We start from the raw sequence: 21709 nt of genomic DNA, 5'->3' as shown, positions 1-21709 counted from the left end.
CTTCTTTAAAGGACACTAAATATCGTAGTGACCCATCTCACCACACTTGAAGCACTTGATCTTTGAGACGTCTTTCTTACGTCTCTATTGCTCCTATTGTCCCTTCGATGCAAGGGTTGCAGTATCCTCCTCCTCCTTGGGCTTTGACCCACTATTGTTGTTGCTTTCGTAAATTTTAACTTTGACTAAGTCTATCCTCATCTCCTCATTTTTTAGAGCTGCCCACATCTCATCCCAATTCGACAATTTTTCCCTGCCCAGGATACTCTGGACAAATACTTTCCACTAATCTGAGATAGAATTGAGGGTCAGTCTAACCAACTCTAAATCCTGAGGTGTATGCCCCACAGGAGAAAACTCATCACAGGTTACCTTCAGCTTTGTGAGGAATGGATCTAACTGCTCCCCTTCTACATTTAAGCAAATCTCAGCTTCTACTCTAAGTACATCTTCTACTGCTCGAATGATCCCTGATATAACCTGGCTAAGGCATCCCGAATATCCTTATGAGTCCCTCTACTGGAAACATGACACACCACGTGATCCTTGCCTCCATCTAGGATCATCCTCCTAGCCTTCGCCATCTCTTCCTTGTACTTTTTCAACAGATCTCGGTCTGTAGTTTCAGCCACCACGATGTCACAGTATGTCTTGAGGGCATGCTCATCCAAAAGGAATGACATTCTAGCCTTCCACAGGATGTAGTTGGATGTTCCATCTAACCTTCCCTTATCCCTCAAGCCACTGGTTGAAATTTCTGCCAAAAATGTTGAAAATCTCCTCTCTTCTTCTCACTGCTGCTCAACCAATGAGAAAATGGACTTCTCGGCTGGAAGTCTGCTAAGGAAAGGTTCCCTAAAAGTGCTTCTCTTCTCTCTTCTAACACTTTTCAACCCAAAAATATTCCTTCTAAATATCTGTGTCCCACCATCTCTCCTCACGTTGAGGCTTTAGCACTGCTCCCTCAGCCCCAAAAAAAAAAAAAAAAATTGAACTAGAAGCCCTTCTCTCTGTCAACTCACTCGGAGAGAAACTTCTTCAAATTTTCACCCCTTTAGCTGAGAACTGCACAAACCCTCTCAAGTTTAGAATTGTTTCTTCCTTGATATTTTGAACTACCTCTTCTACTCAGCATTAGATCTACTACCTCTGCTCTTCTTGCTTCACCTGCAGCTCTGATACCATGTGAAATTCCTCCACTGGAATCCCTACTCCAGCAACTAATGATATTACTCCTATTTGTTAAATTACTTTAAACAAATTACTTTCAGTTTCCTATGGAAAATATCATAATATATACATTACAACCTTCACTTAATTAAATATTAGGCAGAAACAAGAGACAAAGCAAGAAAGAAAATACAACACAAGTGACACCATTATTTTTGGACAAATGTCCCCGGAAAAACCTAATGCGGTAAAACCGGTGTAGTAGCTCTAAGGGTTTATTATATTAAGCAGTAATTTCTAAATACAACTTTGGATTCCCTCCCGACAATCCAGTTACGGAGCAATAAAATGGTAGAAAAACTTAGTGAGATTACCTCACTCTACCCAGCAAGTCTCAATTGTTCCGGCAAGTGAACCAATTGTCCCTGGCTACAACTGCATTGTCCCTGTGCAGTAACTGTGTGGGACTGTGTGGAGCTCTCTAAGGCTCTGCGTAAGCTCAACTGGGAAATGTCTTGCCTTCTGGAGAAATTTCCATCCCTCCTGGCCCAGAAATGTCATCTCCTCTGCAAAACTCATACTTCTCTATGTGGGTGACTCAGTTGCCTTTACGTGAGTCCTTCTAGCTCTACATCAGCTCTTCGTGGGCCCTTCTAGCCCAGCATTAACCCCTCTAGTGTCTCTATGTCTCTCTCTGTTGTGTATCCTAGGTCCTGGGGAGGATACCCCAACCCAACTATCCCTGCCCCTCAACTGCAAGAAATCTCCTCGATCAAAATTTCCTCCTCATAACTTCTCACTTCAGAAATTCAATCTCTTGATCTCTCGGTGTGTTTTCCAAATGACCCTCAAGCTCTCTTAAATGATCCTCTCATTGACATTCAATGGCCCAGATTAAAAGCTACTAAATGGCTAAGATCATTTTAGCTTGACCCTCGTATTCTTCTAGAAGTTACACCAACAATTAGATTAATACCCATTAATATTTTTAATTTCCTAAGTTTAGACTTAGGGTCCCACTAAAAAATAATTATTATTTTAATAAAATTGTCTCTGAGTGGAATTTTCCAAAACGCTTTCTGGGTTCTCTAGAATACATGTGCCCAAGCCTCCCTCCCAAATCAACAACAAATCAATTTTTTGAATCAAAAGAAAACAAGTTGAAGAAATTTTTGATATTATAACAAAAGTTGATCTTGCTTTGAAAAGGACTGTTAATATTAACGATAAGTTGTAGGCTTATGATAACAAGGATCATGTTGGTATGGTATCTAACCAATATTTTGAAGGTCTTGAAGCTGAGGTCATCTCTCTAAGAGTAGATCTTGAAAAAGAAAATAAGCAGAATGAAGATCTACTTCAAGTTTTTGAAGAACAAGAAAATGGGCTGAAAGAAGAGATTCTCAAATTGAAACAACAAGTGGAGGAAGGAAGAAAGATTGAAGAAATTTTGAAGAAGTAGGAAAAGAAATATCAGGTTGAGGTAAATATCCTAAAAGGTAAATTAGAAGAAAAGGATAAGCATTTGCAATTTCAAGATAGTACTAAGATTTTGGATAATATTCTTAGCAGTTAAATGTATCATGCAATAAAATCTGGTCTTGGTTTTCATGAAACTATTAAAGGTGAATCTACGTCAAAAGCTTAGGCAAGGAATTCTAATGCAAAATTTGAAATCCTTAACAAGGAAACAAGAAGTCAACCTCATTAACAACCAAGGAAAGAAAATCTTCAAAGGAAAACATTTACTCCTAACTATAGAAGTGTTAATTGATTTTCTCCTCTGATCAATAATGTTGAATGTTCTATATGTCATAATTTTGGACATGTTGCAGCTAGTTACAGAAGTAGAATGTTTCAAGAAAATAATCGTCTTGCAGAAAGATCATCAACTTCTAGGTACTTTAAAGGATATTGTTTTTCTTGCAATATGTTTTGTCACAAATCCATTGATTGAAATAGAAGGAATCTGAAACATATAAGATGTTATACTTGTAACAAGTTTGCGCATGTAGAAAAAGAATGCAGGAACAAGTCTATATATCTTCATAGACAACATGGTAAGCAACCATATAAGAACATTGATATCAGAAAATATGAAAAAGATGGACCCACAAATAAGCAAGAAAAAGAAGAACAGACAAGGTGTGGTCTCGCTTTCTCCTCATTTGAAGATGAAGATGAATGGTACATAGATAGTGGATGTTCTCATCACATGAGTGGAGATGAGAGTAAAATGGAGTTTCTCACAAAGAACCATCATGGTATTGTTATTATTGGATGTTCTCATCACACGAATGGAGATAAGAGTAAAATGGAGTCTCTCAGGAAGAACCATCATGGTAATGTTATTCTTTGAACCGATGTTTGAGAAAAAGTTGTAGGACAAGGTAAAGCCATAATTAATAAAACTAGAGCAGCAGCTAATTCTTTGTTAGTTCAATGGTTAAAGAAGAATATGTTAAGTGTAGGACAAATGGAAAATAAGGGAAATATAATTGTGTTTTCATCAACCAAGTGTAAGGTTATGAATGAAGTATCTAGAAGAGTCATAACAAGAGGATATAGAAATCAAGAGAAATTATATGTGTTTGAATATCGAAATTCTCATAGATATGAGAATGGTTCAGACTTAATGTAAAAGAATATGGTGCCTATGGCAGTCTCTTATTCTTAAATGAATATTTCTAACATTGATTGTAGAAGTGGTGAGAGGTATTTGACCTCATGAAAACAAAAAATGGCTACCAGGTCCTTAGGATCAGTGATGTGTAATATAAAGGGGAGTAATACATGTTGATTCTCATTTTTTTTTAATATTCATGTTGTGTATACTACTAATAGTGCCTCTGGTGAAGTAACAGTAAACAGGTACAAATAAAACAGAGGGAACTAAAAGTTTTGAAATTTCAGTATTTCACTTTGTGTACACAGATCTTATGAAGAAAAGTCGCATGTATACACGAGTTATGAACTGCATAATCGCGTATATTTTTCTTTGATGAAGAAACAGGGGGATAGACTCAGGAAAATATTCTAATATGCTTTAGTCAATTATCAATTGACTTTTATGTTCTGATGGTTGAAGGTTACAGTTTGTTGATGCCATTTAGAAGTTCTTTTGGCTTGTATAAGTTTTTGATGACTTGATGGATGATTGATTGATGAAGATGCCTTGATGATTCGTACTGATGATATGATCATATCTCACAATGATTACTTGGCACAAGTCCAGAGGGAGCATTTGCTATGCTTATAATAATGCATTGTTAGCATTATGTTTTCTTCATACATAATGATTATTTGGTGGTGCTGCCTATGTTGATGAATTTCGTGAATGATAAATTTTCTATCTCATGCTAAGATAAATAGTTAATTATGCTTAATATTGATGGAATATCTCTTGATGAAGTGTTGTTGGTGTGATAAAACTTTTTATGAAGAATTTGGGCCAAGAATGATATTGTGAAGACATGGTCATATGCTACTGCTACATCTATTGAATGATACTTGGAAACATGGCATATTAAAAAATGATCCTACACTGTCCTATCTTATGATGATTTTTTCTTATGATATTGTGGTTGCATACCAAGTCATGGGTTGATGATATTGAAGCTACATTGTCTTATCTTACGAATTGATACAAGTTATTGTTCTTAGTGTTGCTAACAGATGCTTATGGTGCAGATCGTATATGGTGTATGATAGTTGCTGATAACTATCATGGTCTTATTGAGGTATTTGGTATTTATTATAAATGTCGTATGTATCATTTGATGTAAAGGTCATGTAAAGACCTATGATTTACTCATTGTAAAATTCAGTCATGTATGGACTATTGTGGTCAAGTCCTTTTGGTCATGTGATGTAATTTGTAAACCCACTATGTTTGGGAAACTGATGTAATAATGATGTAAAATATGTAAACCCAATGTGATTGGGTGATTGATGTAAGTTTGAGTCCTTGGTGATAGGAAAATTCATATGAGTCATAGAGTCATGTACTTCAATGTACATCCTTCAGAAACTTCAGCATGTGCTCGGGGGAGCATGGTCAGTGTTCATACTTAGTAGTGTTGATATAGAAGTCTTCATTTATCATTGGTCAACCCTTTTCCCTTGATTTCAAAGCGGGAGAGTAGCTTAGTGTTTGGAAAGTATCTTGGTTAGATGCTATATTTGATTTCTTTACATGTAGTACAAGTTGTAGTGATCAAACACCAATGTGGTAGCCATCAAGTCGAAAGGGGGAGGTTATTGGCATTATGAATTAGTTGGTGTCCTTGATGGAAACCTACCTATTGAGCTTTCCTTAATGACAACCTACCTGATGAATGGAAACCTACTTGTTGAAGATGTAAACAGGATGTGTTTACAGATGCAATGTAGTGTTTTGACAAAGGCATGGTAGTTCATATCTAGAGGAATGATAAAGTTGAAAGTTTAAGAAATATATGTGGGTTTTTTTAAGCAAAGTTGCGTAGACATGTGAGTATAAAGAAGAAAAGGTGCATACAGTTTTTGCAACATGGTATTATAAATACCAAGGGTACTTACCATGGTATTGTCATGTGGTATTGAGCCTAGTAATGGATGTTTTGATCCCATCTAAGAAAACCAATGGCTGGAGTATGGTTTTGACTTGTCGAATTGATAAGGGCTAAACTATATGAGGTGATGAAGATAAAAGTGGTTGAATGTCTGCAAGGCGTGAAAGTGATGGAAATATTATGAATAGCTAGATCTTAAGAAAATATGCATGTTATGGGCTATTGATGCTTTGCTTGATCTAAACTATATATGCACTCGGGAGTTTGACGATGGATCAGATCCAATAGATCTGAGATGTCACTCATGATTATGGGATGATTTTATTTATGTTGATGGTGTCTTAACGCATGATTTTTCAATTTATGCCGAGATCTGGATATGTCTGAAGTTCCATGTTATAGCGAACATTTAATTATGAATTTGCAGATCTCTACGTGGGTTTTATAGCCTGCAAGAGGAGTACAGATGTAGATGTGTTTCGGGTAAGTGGGCATACACACAGGTTTGGTTTCTAAAAAGTGCATACACACACAGATATTCTTTGAGGAAAGTGTGTACATAAAGTAGGCTTTTTATGAAGAAGGATGTCTAATCAGTTAATCAGTTTTGATGTGTTATGTTGTCTGACAATGAATTCTTCTTGATGATATGTGCTGAAACAGTGATGTTTTGATTGTGAATTGATTGATTGAAGAATGTTGAAGTTACTTGTTGATTGTGATTGAAGATTAGAGAAAATTCTATGATTGGTTCAGAATGTTGCAGTAGATCTGAGTATGATTTAGTGTTTGGTTCAGAATGGTAGTTTTCAGTTTTTAGTTTTCAGAAGTTTAAGATCTATACGTGGGTATGCTTCATGAAAGGTGCATACACATGCGGGTTTTCTACTGTAAAGTAGCATATATATTTTGACACATGATTGATCAGGGTTTATAGTAATAGAATCTAGTTTCTATGATGTATTTTAAGTTGTTTTGTATTCTGGTTACAGTGATCTGACTTCCAGTTGCTTGGTTGAGTTTCTGTTGATTTTGTTTCGATTATTAGTTGATTCAGTTGGGCCATAGATTTATGATTGAGTTACAATTATGAGTTACAATTTTATTATTGATATTTATCTTAAATGTTGGTAGTGGGTCTAGTTTGAAAATTTGATGAAACATGGCCTACAATTTGTGATGGTGTGTAGCAAGTGGACCGAGTATGAAAATTTATGAAACGTTGTCCCCGAAAATGAGGAAGTTGGAGCTTCCTTCCAATAGTAGATGGTAAATCAGATGAGGGGATTGGAGCTCCCTTCTAGTAGGATTTGGAGAATGAATGAATGTTGTAGCCTTCTGTAGGTGGGTTCCTGTGTACTGGTATATTTCTATTCCAGTACAAGATTGTAAAAATATTTTCTTATATTAAAAGAAGACAGAGACTATAACACCCCTCCGTTTTATTTAACACTCTGGTATCCTAAGCTAAGAAATTCTAGGTACAAGGTGTGATAATGAAAGTAAATACTTTATTATTATATAAATTAATCACTTGGAAAACGAGACACCAAGAGATGATATTCTTGCCAAATAAAATTTCATTGGTGAATGGGAATGGATAATTCTTTCATGATAAGACTTCTAGATAAAATTATAGATAATATGAATGGATTGGGAGATAAATACCCATTAGGTTTATTCACTAGAAAAAGATGCCAAGTTTAACATAAAAGCCTTGTAGGAGACAAAGGAGAGTTTTTATGCTTCTGATAAGTCAATATGCTATAAAGTTGATTCTAATTATTATATTCATTATTTTCAAATTGTTGTAAGTCAATGTGATAAAGTTGATTGTAATTATTACATCCATTATTTTGAAATTGTTGTATGTAATGTTTCTTTTTTTGTGTGTGTAATGAAGGATGAACATTAATGTAAATTTTGGATATAGAGCATGTTAGAGCGTAGATTGATCTCAGACTGAAAGAAGGAAATCCTAGGATAACCACAAACCAAGCTTAACCTGGTAGCGAGCCCTACCAAGTCGAGAGAGGGCTCTCTCCTTGTCAATCTCAGTCGAGATGACTGGATCAAAGTTGGATTTTAGGCTAGGTATAGTAGCTCTAGGGTTTTTGATTGATTTTTTTTGGGTTTTTTGCTGGATCAAATGGAGCAGGCAGCTTTGGGTTACGGAAATCAAGTCAGGAATGCAGGATGTTCTATGGGGCGAGGTAGGTAAGTGTTTTGGCACTTGAAATTGAGTGAGTTGGTAGGTCTAAGACTGGTGAGGATCTGAGGAGGGCATGCAAAGATCATGTATCCTTCTCAAACGGTAGAAAACATCAAAAACTAAATGGTTTCCTAAGGCAAAGCACTGTAACCAATGTATTCTACCTATCTATCTTGATATCATTTAGCTAGAAGAAATGAATTAGATTATGGCACACATAACACTTGAGAAAAACTAATAACATAAGAATAAACTATGCAAAAACACATTACCACAAGTATCCCATAAAAATAGATGCAAATCTTGGTTTATTTCCTTGCCAAACTACTGATAAAGGTGTACAATGTAGCTCAGAGCATCCAAGAGAGTCCAACCTCTGCTAATGACTGAAAAAATACATAATATAGACATCAAACCACCTATGCTAGCCATCAGGGGTCAAATCAGAGAGATAAGGAACTGTTACAACCATTTCCAAACAAGGAACGGGAATATATGCAGTGGAATAGCTTGCCTCTATAAGCATGGAAACTAATTCATTGACCCCCAAACCACCTCAAACTGATGAATCTACCCTCTAAGATAATTTCACAATTACATTTACATACCATGGCATTAATTACAATCATAAATTCATCCATGAAGAGAGAAAAAGTCAACTTGCAGTGAAACTAGGCGAAAACTGGATTTTTTGGGCAAACTGGCTCTATGCGCAGTGCCACTGGCCAGGTGCGCAGCGCTGCTTCTGTGTTTCCAAAAAGAGGCAGAGAAGTCATTTTTTGGTAGTTTTTTGCCCTTTTGGTGACCTAGTTTTGCTCCAAAATTGCTGAGATTTTCTGGGTTTGATTCTCTCATCATGTTGAATCCAGATATATAATCCATTCCTCCAAAAATTCCTCCAGGGGAAAGCGCAGCGCCTAGGGCAATTTCCTGTTTTAAAATTTGAAAAATTTGAAAAAGAAAAAAAATTATCAAAACTTGCCTAGATTTGGCACAAGGCACCACCATTAGTTGCTTTGATGGGCTAGTGAGGCTTCAACCAAGATTTTCAACTTATCTTGCTCCCTATTTCCCTCTAAGGCTCTCCTTAACCTAGCTTTCATCCTCTTCATTCTCATGTTGCAAATTTTGTTCCATGTCCTGTAGCAATAGGCCATGTGCCTCATCATTTGGTTATCTCTATTGGCCCTCTGAAATAACAGCTGGTGATATTGCGAAGGTTACTCTGGCAAGGATTACTTCATTACTGTGCAAATGAGTCACAAACAACCTAGCCAACTCATGGTGAAACCTGACTCTTTCTATCATTTCACAAAAATCAAAGCATGCCTGATGTTTAAAGCAAGAAATGGCAAGTGGGCAAGCTTGTAACTCCCTCAAACTAGTGGGCTCTTCTCTGATAATTCTTCCTCCTTTATGAGGTTTCCTCTGTTGCTTATGTATCTCCATGGAACTGTCACTAAAGGTGTCTTCTTCAAGCTCATATTCACTGTCTCTTTCCATTGTTTTTATAGTTGTGATCACTTGTGGTGAATGAAGAGATAGGGTGGATGAATGAAAGATGAGTGTGAAGAGATTTTATGGATGAGTAGGTGAGAGTGAATGGGTGTGAATGGGGTTTAGGGAGTGAGTAGGGTTTGGGGATAGTGTAGGGTTTAGGGAACAATAGCAAAATGGATAAAATAGGAAAACAATAAGAGAGTGAGCTTGTCAATTTTATGAGACAGTTTGTGTGAAAACTAGGGTTTTGACTTTGTGTGTGAAAGAATCACTAAAGCTTGATGTATAAACCCTTTTCAACAAGAAACATTTGATGTACTTACTTGCAAAGAGGTAACTTGGATGATTTGAGGCAAATTGGGCGATTTGGAGTGATTTGGGGCTTGGCTACCAAGTGCGCAACGCCTTACCCAGGTAGGCAGTGCCTCCCAGGTGTGCAGCGCCTATTCAAATTAACACTGAGAATGACTGCCAGGTGTGCAATGCCGGCCTCTGATGTGCAGCGCCGGTCTGAATTTCTCCAAAAACGCAGTAACTGCTCACCTTTACCCAATGACACTTAAAAATTGTGTTCTTGGCTCTCCTTTAGCACTTTTGACTTCAACTCTAACAATGAAATGATCAATAGAAGAACAGGCTTTATATGACTTTCACTTTCTAATATTTGATGGTGAAAACCCACTTTTGTAATGTCTATGTGCTTTTTCAAATACTCGGTTTTTGGATGCTTGACCTTTTTGCTTTGATAGGTGGACTGATGCTCAAATTCTTTGAATTTTGCAATGGCAAGTACTTGGAAATATCACCAGGTGACCAGGAGCAGCATGGAACCATTTATTACATATGAGAACAATGAAATTACATGAAATTTAAAAAGAAATATACAAATACTCTGTTTTCACCTCAAAACTAGTTTTGAGGTGAGAACTTCATTGAGTTTACAAATTAAGAAATTAGAACTTTTTTTTATCATTATTATCATCCTCGTGTGCCTGTTGACCATTATTAACAATAGTCACTAAAATTTGACCATGGTAAAAACCTTAAGACCTAATGAGACTGAAACCCTAAGTAATTGATGAAATGAACTGAAAATAAGCATGAATCATTGACTGAAAAGTATGAAAGGAGATCAATAGATATATATCATGAGGGAAAAACTGAAATGAATCCTACCATCAGTAGATCCATGACCTAATGGAATGCAACTCATCAGAATGGGACTCCCAGTATGAAATGCAAAAGAGTAAATTTTGATCATTGATGGCAGTGTGAAGACACTGACATTAACAGAGCACAAACTTAAAATCAAACCCTATATTGCAACACAAATTGATGTAAATAAATATATGCACAAATGTAAAATATAAACTGAATGTAAAATAAAATCTAATAAGAAATGTTGACCTATGTATAATAAACAATGTAAATTGAAACTAAATGTAATTGTAACAAAACATACACTAAAATGTAATAAGTTAGGTAAACAAAATGTAAAAGGAAATATAACTATATTAAACTTTAAAATTCAAATGTAATATGACAAATCCTAATAAGTAAAAACTAAATAGAATGTGTCAAATTATATTAAACCTAAAAAGAAAATGTAATCTGCTAGAATGCAGAACTCAATGTAATGTGCTATATTTTTAGTTTTAGTTTTAATATTAGGTTTAAGTTTAATAAATATAATATGTTTTTATGTTTTTATATAATATAATTTTTTTAGGTTATATATATATATATATATATATATATATATATATATATTTTAATTAGTTTTATAATTGTACATTTATATATAATATAATGTTTTCAAGTTGAATAAAAAAATTAATTATTATATTATTTTTAGGTTTAAGTTTATAGGTGAAATATAAGATAATATAATATGATGTCTTTTAAAGCTCTATGACAAACTTTTATATTAGTTTATGATATAGCTTTTTAAGGTTTTAATATTATGTTTTACAATAATATTAGGTTTTGTCAGTGTCTGTCAGACTTGCTAGCCACCAGTGATCAAATATGCTTTTACCAGGTTTGTGTTAGTGTCTCAAGTCAATTTTTTATCATTTCATTAGGTTTTCAAAATAAAATTTGGTCACTAGCTAGTGTGTCTAGGTCTATTACTGCTCCTTTCAAAATTTTCATGTTCCGGTCATTACCATCACTCAATTGGATGTGTCATCACTAAAATTTCATCATCATCATCTCAGTCATATCATCATGGTCCTCATTCAGCTCAGTGTCACCATTAGGTCATTAGTGTCAAAATCATCAAAATATGTCATTTCATTCATAAATCCAGCAAATGAAAGAGCAGTAATAGGGAATTTGCTCAAAAAAAAGAATCTTTCAAAGTGTAATTTATTTCAAATATCATGTAATAAGTTCTAATGTTCCAAATTTTCATTGAAATTTCTAAAGCTACATGGTTTTCAAAGCAAAGTGAAAAACACATGGTGGGCCACCCTACCACTATGAAGAAATTGACTTTTATAAGCTATAAAGAGCATCACAATTCATTCTCTCACTCATTTCATTAGCAAGGAGCTCTCACTCACCAGAAATCCACTTCTAAAGCGTTTTCAGGGCCAAAGAATACTACTCCATGTGATTTCAAATAGCCATGTTGTGCTTTCCAGCAACCACGTTACGTTTTCCATCAATTTCATTGTGTTTTCTCTCCAAAGGCCCTAAAACTTGTTTTCAACAGTTCTCAAGAGAAGTTGAATTAATCATCAGAATTTCACAAGTAATTTCAGATCCCTTGACACCTACATCATCTTTATTTCCTTGATTTCATGGTTCATAGCCTCCATTTCCCCCACGCTGCGTTTTTGGCAGTTTTCCTAGCTGGGACAGTGTAAGACTTCCCTATGTCAAACCCTACATCCATTTCATCCCTTTTCACTTCCTAAGTTCCCTACACTCCCTAACATCTATCCCTACCCCCCTAAATTTTCCCAAGAATTTAGGATCCCCCTAACCTCTTCATCTCCCTTCATTCCTAAAACTGCCCTAAATCCCCTGTTTTCTAGCACTAAACCCTAATTCCCTTTCCTAGTGAGCTAGGGTTACATAATGGATGCAAAGACCACACACACTAATTAAAGGAAGTATAAATGAGAGAAAATTTCTCGTTATGAGCCCATTTCGGCACATAGTATCATGTCTCCACCATTTTTCAAGAAATCATTCCAAGAGACAAATCATTCGCTGCACATGGGACAGTTTTGTTTCAAAGTATGTTTTTGACCAAATGGAGATGAATTTTACAAATGTAAAATATTTGTTTGTCAATGATATGACAAGGAACAAAAACCTTCTTATTATGCACAAGTAATGTTATTTGGGAGAAATGCCCAAAATATGGTTGCTACAGGAGAGTTGTTGCACTTCTGGAGTAGCCTTGAGAGATTGAATTTTTAGGTGCCTTGGAGCATATGTCTGTAGTGCTTGATGACTCTATTGTGTAGAAGACATCCATAGCTTTCCAAACATACCACTTGTAGCCCAAAAATCCTCTGGTAATGCCTTCAAATCACTCTCCAAATTTTTCGTTGTGCTTTTGCAATGTTTGGCAATGAACTTCAAACTTGGATTCTGAACAAATGGGAAAGTATTTTTGAAAACTGGAGGAGGTTTTCATTCATAATATATCAAAGAACACAAACCAATCTCAGTTGTTTAAAAATTATTATGGTTAGATATATATGTCTCCATATTTGAGCCTATTTTTGTAGAAAACCCAAAAGTTTTGGCAATTTTTGAAACAATCACTAAGTCAAAAACACAGCGTGCCCCACGTCGCACTTTTTATGGGGAGATCCAAATGACATTTGGTTTGAATATTTGGATTCCTTATCACTTTTACAACATTTCTATCCCTTGTGAGAAAATTTTTAGCAGGTTCTGGTAGGTGGAAAAGGCTGAAAACTACTAAAAAACACCTCGTTGCCCTCTTTTTGAAGAGCACGATGCGCTTTTGGGAGTACCTCTAGGAGAATGTAGTTTTGGGGGGCTAGAAGAAACATTGTTCAGATATTGAAAATTCCATCTTATATCTGGCATCCACAGCTTTCCAATGAGCCATCAAGATCAGAATTTAGACCTCGGGAAGGCCTCCAAAAATCAATTTTCCCAAATTTGCTACCCTTTCTCCTTGCAAGTTGCGCTTTTGACTGAATTCACTGCGCTTTTGCCTGGAACCACTATTCCTCGACTTTATCAGCCAGATTCGAATTATCATGATGTAATTACTTGTCCTTGATGTAATTATGATGTAATTAAGGGTAAATGATATGGTTAGAGTTGTTTTATGTAAATTTAGGCCTCATTTATGAGAGTAGTTTAGTGAAAGTTTAAATGGAGGAGTTGTTTTAACCTCCCTAGAAATTAGGGTTTTGTTTGAACACCTCATGTAATCAGTTCTTAAACTGAAGGATTCGACCCTGAGAGAGGGGGAAATGGTTTTGGTCTATATGTATGTAGTTTTCAGTGATAGAACAAGTTTGACATCAGTGAGTAGAACTATTGGAGCCTGTACTTCATCACTTTTGCAGAAATTCAAAGGATAGTTGCAGGTATTATTCAGGAATTCTTGTGTTGTGAATTTATGATGATGTTTTCTCTTTGTTATAGACTTATATGAATGATACTTTCATCCTATTTCCATGCTTATTCTTTTCAGTTATTGTCCTTAATGGTTATAAACAAAATTCTTAGTTTTAAACTATACTTTGTTAGGAACTTCATGTTTATGTCACTTGTCTTCTGATAAATGAATTCATGCTTTCCATGCTCATTTTGATCTATGCTTTTCCACCCTACACTACATATACAAACCCCTAATCATCATAAAAGCATACCTACCATGCTCCTTTATATCTCGTGCAGCTGAAACCTTTGATTCCCTGACCTAGTTCCCTAATTTTCACTCTTAATCTAGCAAAACCCTAAAATCTTCAAAAACCTAGAGCTTAACATATCTAGCCTAACATCTTTTCCTACTCCAATCATCATTGGATGTGAGTTCATAGACAGATCCCTCTCTGGTTTAGTAGGGCTAGCTGCTGAAACCTAAGTGGTTTGAGGTTACCTCCTTCGATCTCCATTCTCAGCCTTGGGATATTGTGGAGGATAACAGGTTTGAAGTTTAAATATTAGATTTTAGTATTAGGTCTTATATTAGATTAACCATGGTTAACAATGATAGGTTTGATAGGTTAACCACATTTACCAATGTGGTTGATTTACGATGATAGCCCTATCGTTAACAAGATGAGTCATGGTCACGATTTAATATCAAAGTTTATAATATTAAGGTTTCTAGTATTGGGTTTATAATATTGTGTTTAATATTAGGTTTCTAATATTGGGTTTATAATAATGGGTTTAATATCAATTCCTTATTGAAGAATGTTGAAGTTACTTGTTGATTGTGATTGAATATCAAAGAAAATTTTGTGATTGGTTCATAATGTTACAGTAGATCTGAGTATGATTTAGTGTTTGGTTCAGAATGGCAGTTGTTCGATTTTCAGTTTTCGGAAGTTTAAGATCTGTATGCAGGTATGCTTCATGAAAGGCACATACACACGTGGATTTTCTATTGTAAATAGTGTATATATTTTGACAGATGATTAATCAAGGCGTAATAAAATATGGTTTCTGTGATGTACTATAAGTTGTTTGGTATTCTTGTTATAGTGATATGATTGTTCTAGTTGGTTGGTTGAGGTTTTGGTTGAGTTTGATTTGATCGGGTTTCAATGATTAGTTGATTCAGTTGGTTCAGAGATTGATGATTGAGTTACAATGATGAGTTACAGTTCGATTATTGATATTGAGCTTAAGTGTTGTTAGTGGGTCCAGTCTGAAAATTTGATGAAACGTGGCCTACAAGTTGTGATGGTGTGTACCAAGTGGATCGAGTATGAAAATTTATGAAACGTTGTCCCCAGATATGAGGGAGTTAGATCTGCCTTCTTGTAGGAGTTGCAAAACGAACAAAGGTTGTAGCCTTCTACAGGTGGGTATCTATGTAGTGGTATAATTCTATGCCAATACAAGATTGTAAAAATATTTCTTATATCAAAAGAAGACGGAGACTGTAACACCCCTCCATTGCATGTAACACTCTGTTAACCTAAGCTAAGAAAGGCTAGGTCCAAGGTGTGATAATGAAAGTAAATACTTTATTATTAAATAAATAAAGATAAATTAATCACTTGGAAATGAGACATCAAGAGATGAGATTATTTCCAAATAAAATTCCATTCGTGAATGGAAATGGATAATTCTTTCATGATAAGACTTCTATATTAAATTCTAGATAAGCTTAATGGATTGGGAGATAAATATCCATTAGGTTTCTTAGCTATAAAAAGATGTTAAGTTTAACATAAAAGCCTTGCAGGAGAGAAAGGAAATATTTTATGGGAAAAGCCTCGTGAGAGAGAAAGGCAAGCAAGATAAACATAAAACCCTTGCAAGAGACAAAGGTAAGCTTTTATGGGAAAAGCCTTGTGGCAGAGAAAGGCAAGTTTTTCCATGAAAAGCCTAGGAAAATGGATAAAAATAAACACCTAAAAGCGGGACACCACTAAAGGAAACCATATCATGAAAGAGGGTATTAAATACCCATTGAAGGGATTAAGAGAGGCAGTTGATCCATGGCAAGAACGCTCGGCTCAGGGGTGAACTGAAGGAAGTCAGTTCTAGTTTGGGTGGAGGTGCTCAACTTTCCAAGTGACATTATTTCAATTTCTCTTGTCAGATTCCATTGCATGGGATGTACTATATGTTGCTCCTTACCTTTTATATTTTCGAATTCTCTCAGCATATGTGTATAGCTGCATGTGTGAATTTTGTGTAGGAGGATGATTGAATAATGATGCATGAGATATCTATGTATCATGAATAATTATGTTTTTAAGGTTTCCATTGTATACATGGTGGTTCAGGTTATTCATGCTAGGCCTTTTGCACCATGAATTGCATCCACTAAGGGCCATCTTAACTATTTATTCACTATGATTCGTATTTCATAAGATATATGTGTCAGTACTACTTTCGACTACGACAGTAGGACTATGATCATGATATAGGGAAATGATAGCTACAATATATTTATGATAACGTTTCCATTAATGTTGTATTGAGTTAGTAAAGGAATGAAATCTTTATGCATAATCTTATCATGTGGAATGCCCATGATTGATTTGTTCCACCGAGTTGTAATGCATGCATAAGAGTTGATTTGGAATGTAGTAATAAAGTCTATTCATTGAACATAAAAGTCCACATCGTGGATCCAGTGGATCATAGTAGGTAGTTGGTAGTATTGTGCCAAGGGGGTATGTGACAAATGGTATCGAAGCTCTAACCTCAATATTGCGACCTAAGGACCAACCCACTTCTATAAGATATGAGTGAGATGTAGGTCCTAAAATAGGTCCTAAATAAATAAGAGGTTTCACTGATTATAAAATTTATATATTCCATAATCCATAAAGGATTGGAATTCAATGACATAGCATTATTAATATAATATATATGTTATGTTACAATATTATATTGATTAGTTGCAATCAACGGTAATTTTCAACTAAGACATTTGAAATCATAGCTTTTTTTTTTAGGAGTGAAATTTCATATATTTCTCAAGCATGTAAATAATTGTGATTCCAATTGGCATAAAGGAATCAATTAAAAACAAAAGTAGTCCATTGGATCATTAGATAGTGAAGGAGGAAGGGTAGAATCAAGCATGTAAATAATTGTGATTCCAATTGGCATAAAGGAATCAATTAAAAACAAAAGTAGTCCATTGGATCATTAGATAGTGAAGGAAGGAAGAAGGGTAGAATCTGTACATGCCTATACTAAGTTTTCAAGCAATATTCCAATGAAAAAATTATCATTAGAATGATTTTGTAGTTGGTAAAGTATGTATGAAGTGATATATATATCATGGCAAAGCTTGTATCATGTTATATGAAGGAATATAGATTAAATGATCTAGATGGATCTCCAGACACCAATGGCATGGAAAAAGCTCAAAATTCAAAGTGGTGGAAAGACGATTAACTTGACATCAGATCGAAGTGCTTGTTGCTCTGTTTCCAATGGTGCAAACAACACTCCAATCCGAGTCCGGATAAAGGAGATATAGGTAGTCAAAGTTGGGTTGACTTTTTTATGACTGGGCAGGATTAATGAAGGCACAATTTGGACTTTTTCCAACAGATGGAATCTGACCAACTCTGGCCAGATTCCAAGTGAAATTGTCGCCCGGTTAAAATGAATCCTTCGGTCAAAAATCTGATTTTTCAAAAATGGCCCATCATTTATTTAAAAAATATATATATAAAAAAGGATGGCGGGCCACCAACCCCGCCACCCCAACTCTTTTCCATGTAACCATAATATATATTGGTGGAGGTGTGGGCCACAACCCCCGGCCCCTCCCATGGGACTGTTAAAACAGTGCGAAGTTCGGTGGGCCGACCCTTGGGGCACGGACCCAACCCATTCAACAATGAACCACTCGCATTAAACATGGACCAGCCCTTGGGGCACTGACCCAGCCTTCAACTACCCATTAAAAAAGAGATACGGAGAGGGGACAAGTGAGGTGGGCGGGCCACCCAAGGCGGGCCCAACCCAACCTCCCTTCCCATTAAAGAATTTTTATTATTTAAAAAAAGGAGGAGGCGGGGTTTGACCGCCCGACCTCCTTCATAATAAATGAATCATAAACCAACTCAGCCAACCGAATTGTTGAGAAGTTCGTCAGTGTTTTTTTTTATCTAAAATATAGTTCATCAGTGCGCCCAAGGGAAAGAGGCAGTGCATGCAGTTCGAGGAAGATTTTTGCAGGAGGGCCGAATTTCTGCTTTATCATATTTTGAAAAAATTTATATGGTTTCAACATTTTTCAACGCCACAAACGCAATGGCACTATCCATTTCTCCATCATAGTTCTACATTTTTTGGCCATTTTTTAGTATGTAGGTATAAAACTCCTTTTTTCTAACTGATGCTTGTACTCTTCTTTCTCATGCCACTTAATGAATGAAGGCATCCCCATTGATTGAGCAGGGCCTGGAGACATAGTCCAAGTCGGACGAACTCCATTATCAAGTCTTGTTGTCTTCTTTCATGCTTTATGTGTTTCTCCTCTTCTCTCATGTGCACATTAAATTTCTATGTTTAAGCTACAATTTATGCATGTAATTCTTTAATACATCTATAAGCAAAAGATCTTGGATCAAGTGGTATCAAAGCAGGTCTTTTTAGATGTGAATTACATGTTTGTATGCTAACAAGAAACAGGCTCCGAAGAGGTGAAGGGAAACTAAAGTCTTTCGATCCCGAAGTGGGGCGTGCACATCGAAGGAGAAACATGGCAGATGAAGAGGCTCATTATGAAGAGGAGCTCAATTTCCACAAAACCTTCTATACAATGGCAGAAAATGTTGGTCAGTTTCTTTCAAGGCTGGAGAAAGCAGAAGGGAAAAAGGCAGAAGAACAAGGTTTAGTGCATGGGAATGGTGAAGAAGAACCCCCTCCTTCTCCTTCCATGAGTGAAAGCTCTTCTTCCTCTCATCATCATCATCATAGAAATTCAAGGGGTGCATCTAAGAAACCTTTCTTTAAATTAGATGTCAAATTTGATCTTCCCATGTATAACGGTGAAAGTAATGCAGAAAAGCTTAATAACTGGATTAGGCAGATTGAGATCTACTGCAGGATTCAGCAGATCGAAGAGGATGAAGCAAAGATTCAGTTGGCCTCTCTTCGACTGAGTGGCACCACTCTCGTCTAGTGGGAGAGAAAATTGCGAAGCAGTAAAAGTGTGGGTAATATTCTTTCCTCATGGCCTAATTTCATTTCTGCATTAAAGGTACAATTTTAACCCTTGGGCTATAAGCAAAAGGCCTTAATGGATTGGCAATACTTAAGGCAAGGCAGAGGTCAGGATGTTCAAGGTTTTATAGAGGAATTTAGAAAACAGACACTTAATTTGGGCATTGCACTTGACTCACCTGAAGTAGTGACTAAGTATATTGGATCATTACATAGTTACATTAGACATTCATTATTATTGTTTGAACCTACTACCATTGACTCAGCTAGTGTAAAGGCCATTCATCTGGAAAATAGGGGAACACCTGAACGGGATGACCACCCAAAGAGAGCCGCAGCAGCCAAGAGAAGGGGAGCAAAGCCCTCTTGTACACATTGTGAGAAAGAGGGGCATGATGAAGAAAATTGTTGGAAGTTGCACCCTGAGTTGAGACCTGAAAGGAATGACAGAAAGGGGAAGCAGAAGGTCATCACCACTGTGCAACAAAACCAAGATTCCGAGTCAGAGGAAGATGAGAAGGTCGCAGCTGCAAGATTTGCATGAGGTAGGCCCATTGACTTGGGGTCCGATTCTAGCGATGAAACAAAGTTTGCAGCCCTTGGGATCGCAACAAGAGGACCCATAGATTTGGGGTCTGATTCTGGCCATGAATCAAGGATTTCAACAGACATAACGAAAAGGGCACTCCCCGCAACAAGACTCCAAGAACTTGAGGAGATCAACCACCGCATCCAAGAAAAGAATGTTGAGCTAAGGAGGCTTCTACAGGAGGCAAGGGAAGAAAAACAAATATTACTATGCCAGTTGCAAGCCAAGGATGAGGCCTTGGAAAAGTTGCAGCATTGCTATCCGGAGGTAAAAAGCGATTCCTCGATTTCATATGATTTTCATGATGATGAATTCGCTGCTTTTGAAAAACATACTACAGGGATTGGATCCAAACTATTGAAGAAGATGGGGTATCATGGAAAGGGCCTCAGCATCAAAGGCCAAGGCATCATAAACCCCATCGAAGTTGAGGAATTTTCACATTGTGCAGGACTCGGATACACCAAAAAGGAAATGGGAGAAAGCTCCAATACAACTAGTAACCAGCTAACAATAGACGATGAAATTCCCTCCTCATAGTCCAGCGATAGTGAGGGCCCCATAAACACTTATCGGAGGAACACCAAGGGAAAGCACCCCAAGGCAACCCCAAAAGTTTGGAGGAAAAAGAATCGTTGTAGTCATTGCAACAAAGAGGGACACCAACAAACTGCATGTCCAATTCTCCATGCTCTGGAAACATTGTTGAAGGAGCCGAAAGGTGAACATGTTCAGCAAATGAAACCACCCCATTCACAGTGGTCTACTTTGTTAAGTTGGTTTTTCTAACATAGTAACTTGTTATGGCCACCATTGTAAATCATACGTTGCAAGTAAATGTAAAAGTGATGGTGTGTTTCCTATCACTTCAAAATGCAACGATGATATTTTGGCCTTTCTTTACTAGTAGTTGAGGTATTGATTACTTTTTATGTAATCCTTGGCCAAGGAGTGTGTGCTATAAACTCTTGGCAAGGAAGGGTTGTTAAGTCATGTGTGGTGTGCATGATTGCAAAAAAATGTACTAGTTTTGCGTGCAGGTGATCGAAAGTGTGGGTTGAAAGGACACAAACAGTGTGCTAAGTGTAAATGCTTTTGGGGTCCAAAAGCTCCTCAGTAGGGAGGATTGATCCAGGTGGATCTCCAAACACCAGTGGCATGGAAAAGGCTCAAAATTCAAAGTGGCAGAAAGATGATTAACTTGACATCAGATCAAAGTGCTCGTCACCCTGATTCCAACGGTGTGAACAGCACTCCAATTTGAGTCCAAATAAAGGAGATAGAGGCAGTCAAAGTTGGGTTGAATTTTTTATAACTAGGTAGGATTAATGAAGGCACAATTTGGAATTTTTCTGGCAAATAGAATCTGGCCAGATTCCGGGCAAAATTTTCACTCGATTAAAACAACTCCTTCAGTCAAAAATCTGATTTTTCAAAATTGGCCCATCATTATATATATATATATATATATATATATATATGGAGGTGGGCTACCAACCCCACCACCCCAACTCTTATCCATGTAACCATAATATATATTAGCGGACGGGTGGGCCATGACCCCTAGCTCCTCCCACGGGACTGTTAAAACGGCACAGAGTTGGGTGGGCCGGCCCTTGGGCACGGACCCAACCCATTCAACAATGAACCACCCACATTAAACATGGGTCGGCCCTTGGGGAGCGGACCTAGGGTTCAAATTCCCATTAAAAAAGAGAAACAAAGAGGGGACAAGTGAGGTAGGTGGGCCGCCCAAGGCGGGCCCATCCCAACCTCTCTTCCCATTAAAGAAATTTTATTATGTAA

Source organism: Pinus tabuliformis, chromosome 3_2 (assembly GCF_031772625.1).
Source record: "Pinus tabuliformis cultivar Carrire ecotype Pingquan chromosome 3_2, CPIR1, whole genome shotgun sequence".
NCBI classification, from domain to species: domain Eukaryota; kingdom Viridiplantae; phylum Streptophyta; class Pinopsida; order Pinales; family Pinaceae; genus Pinus; species Pinus tabuliformis.
Note: the sequence above shows the minus strand (reverse complement) of the source record.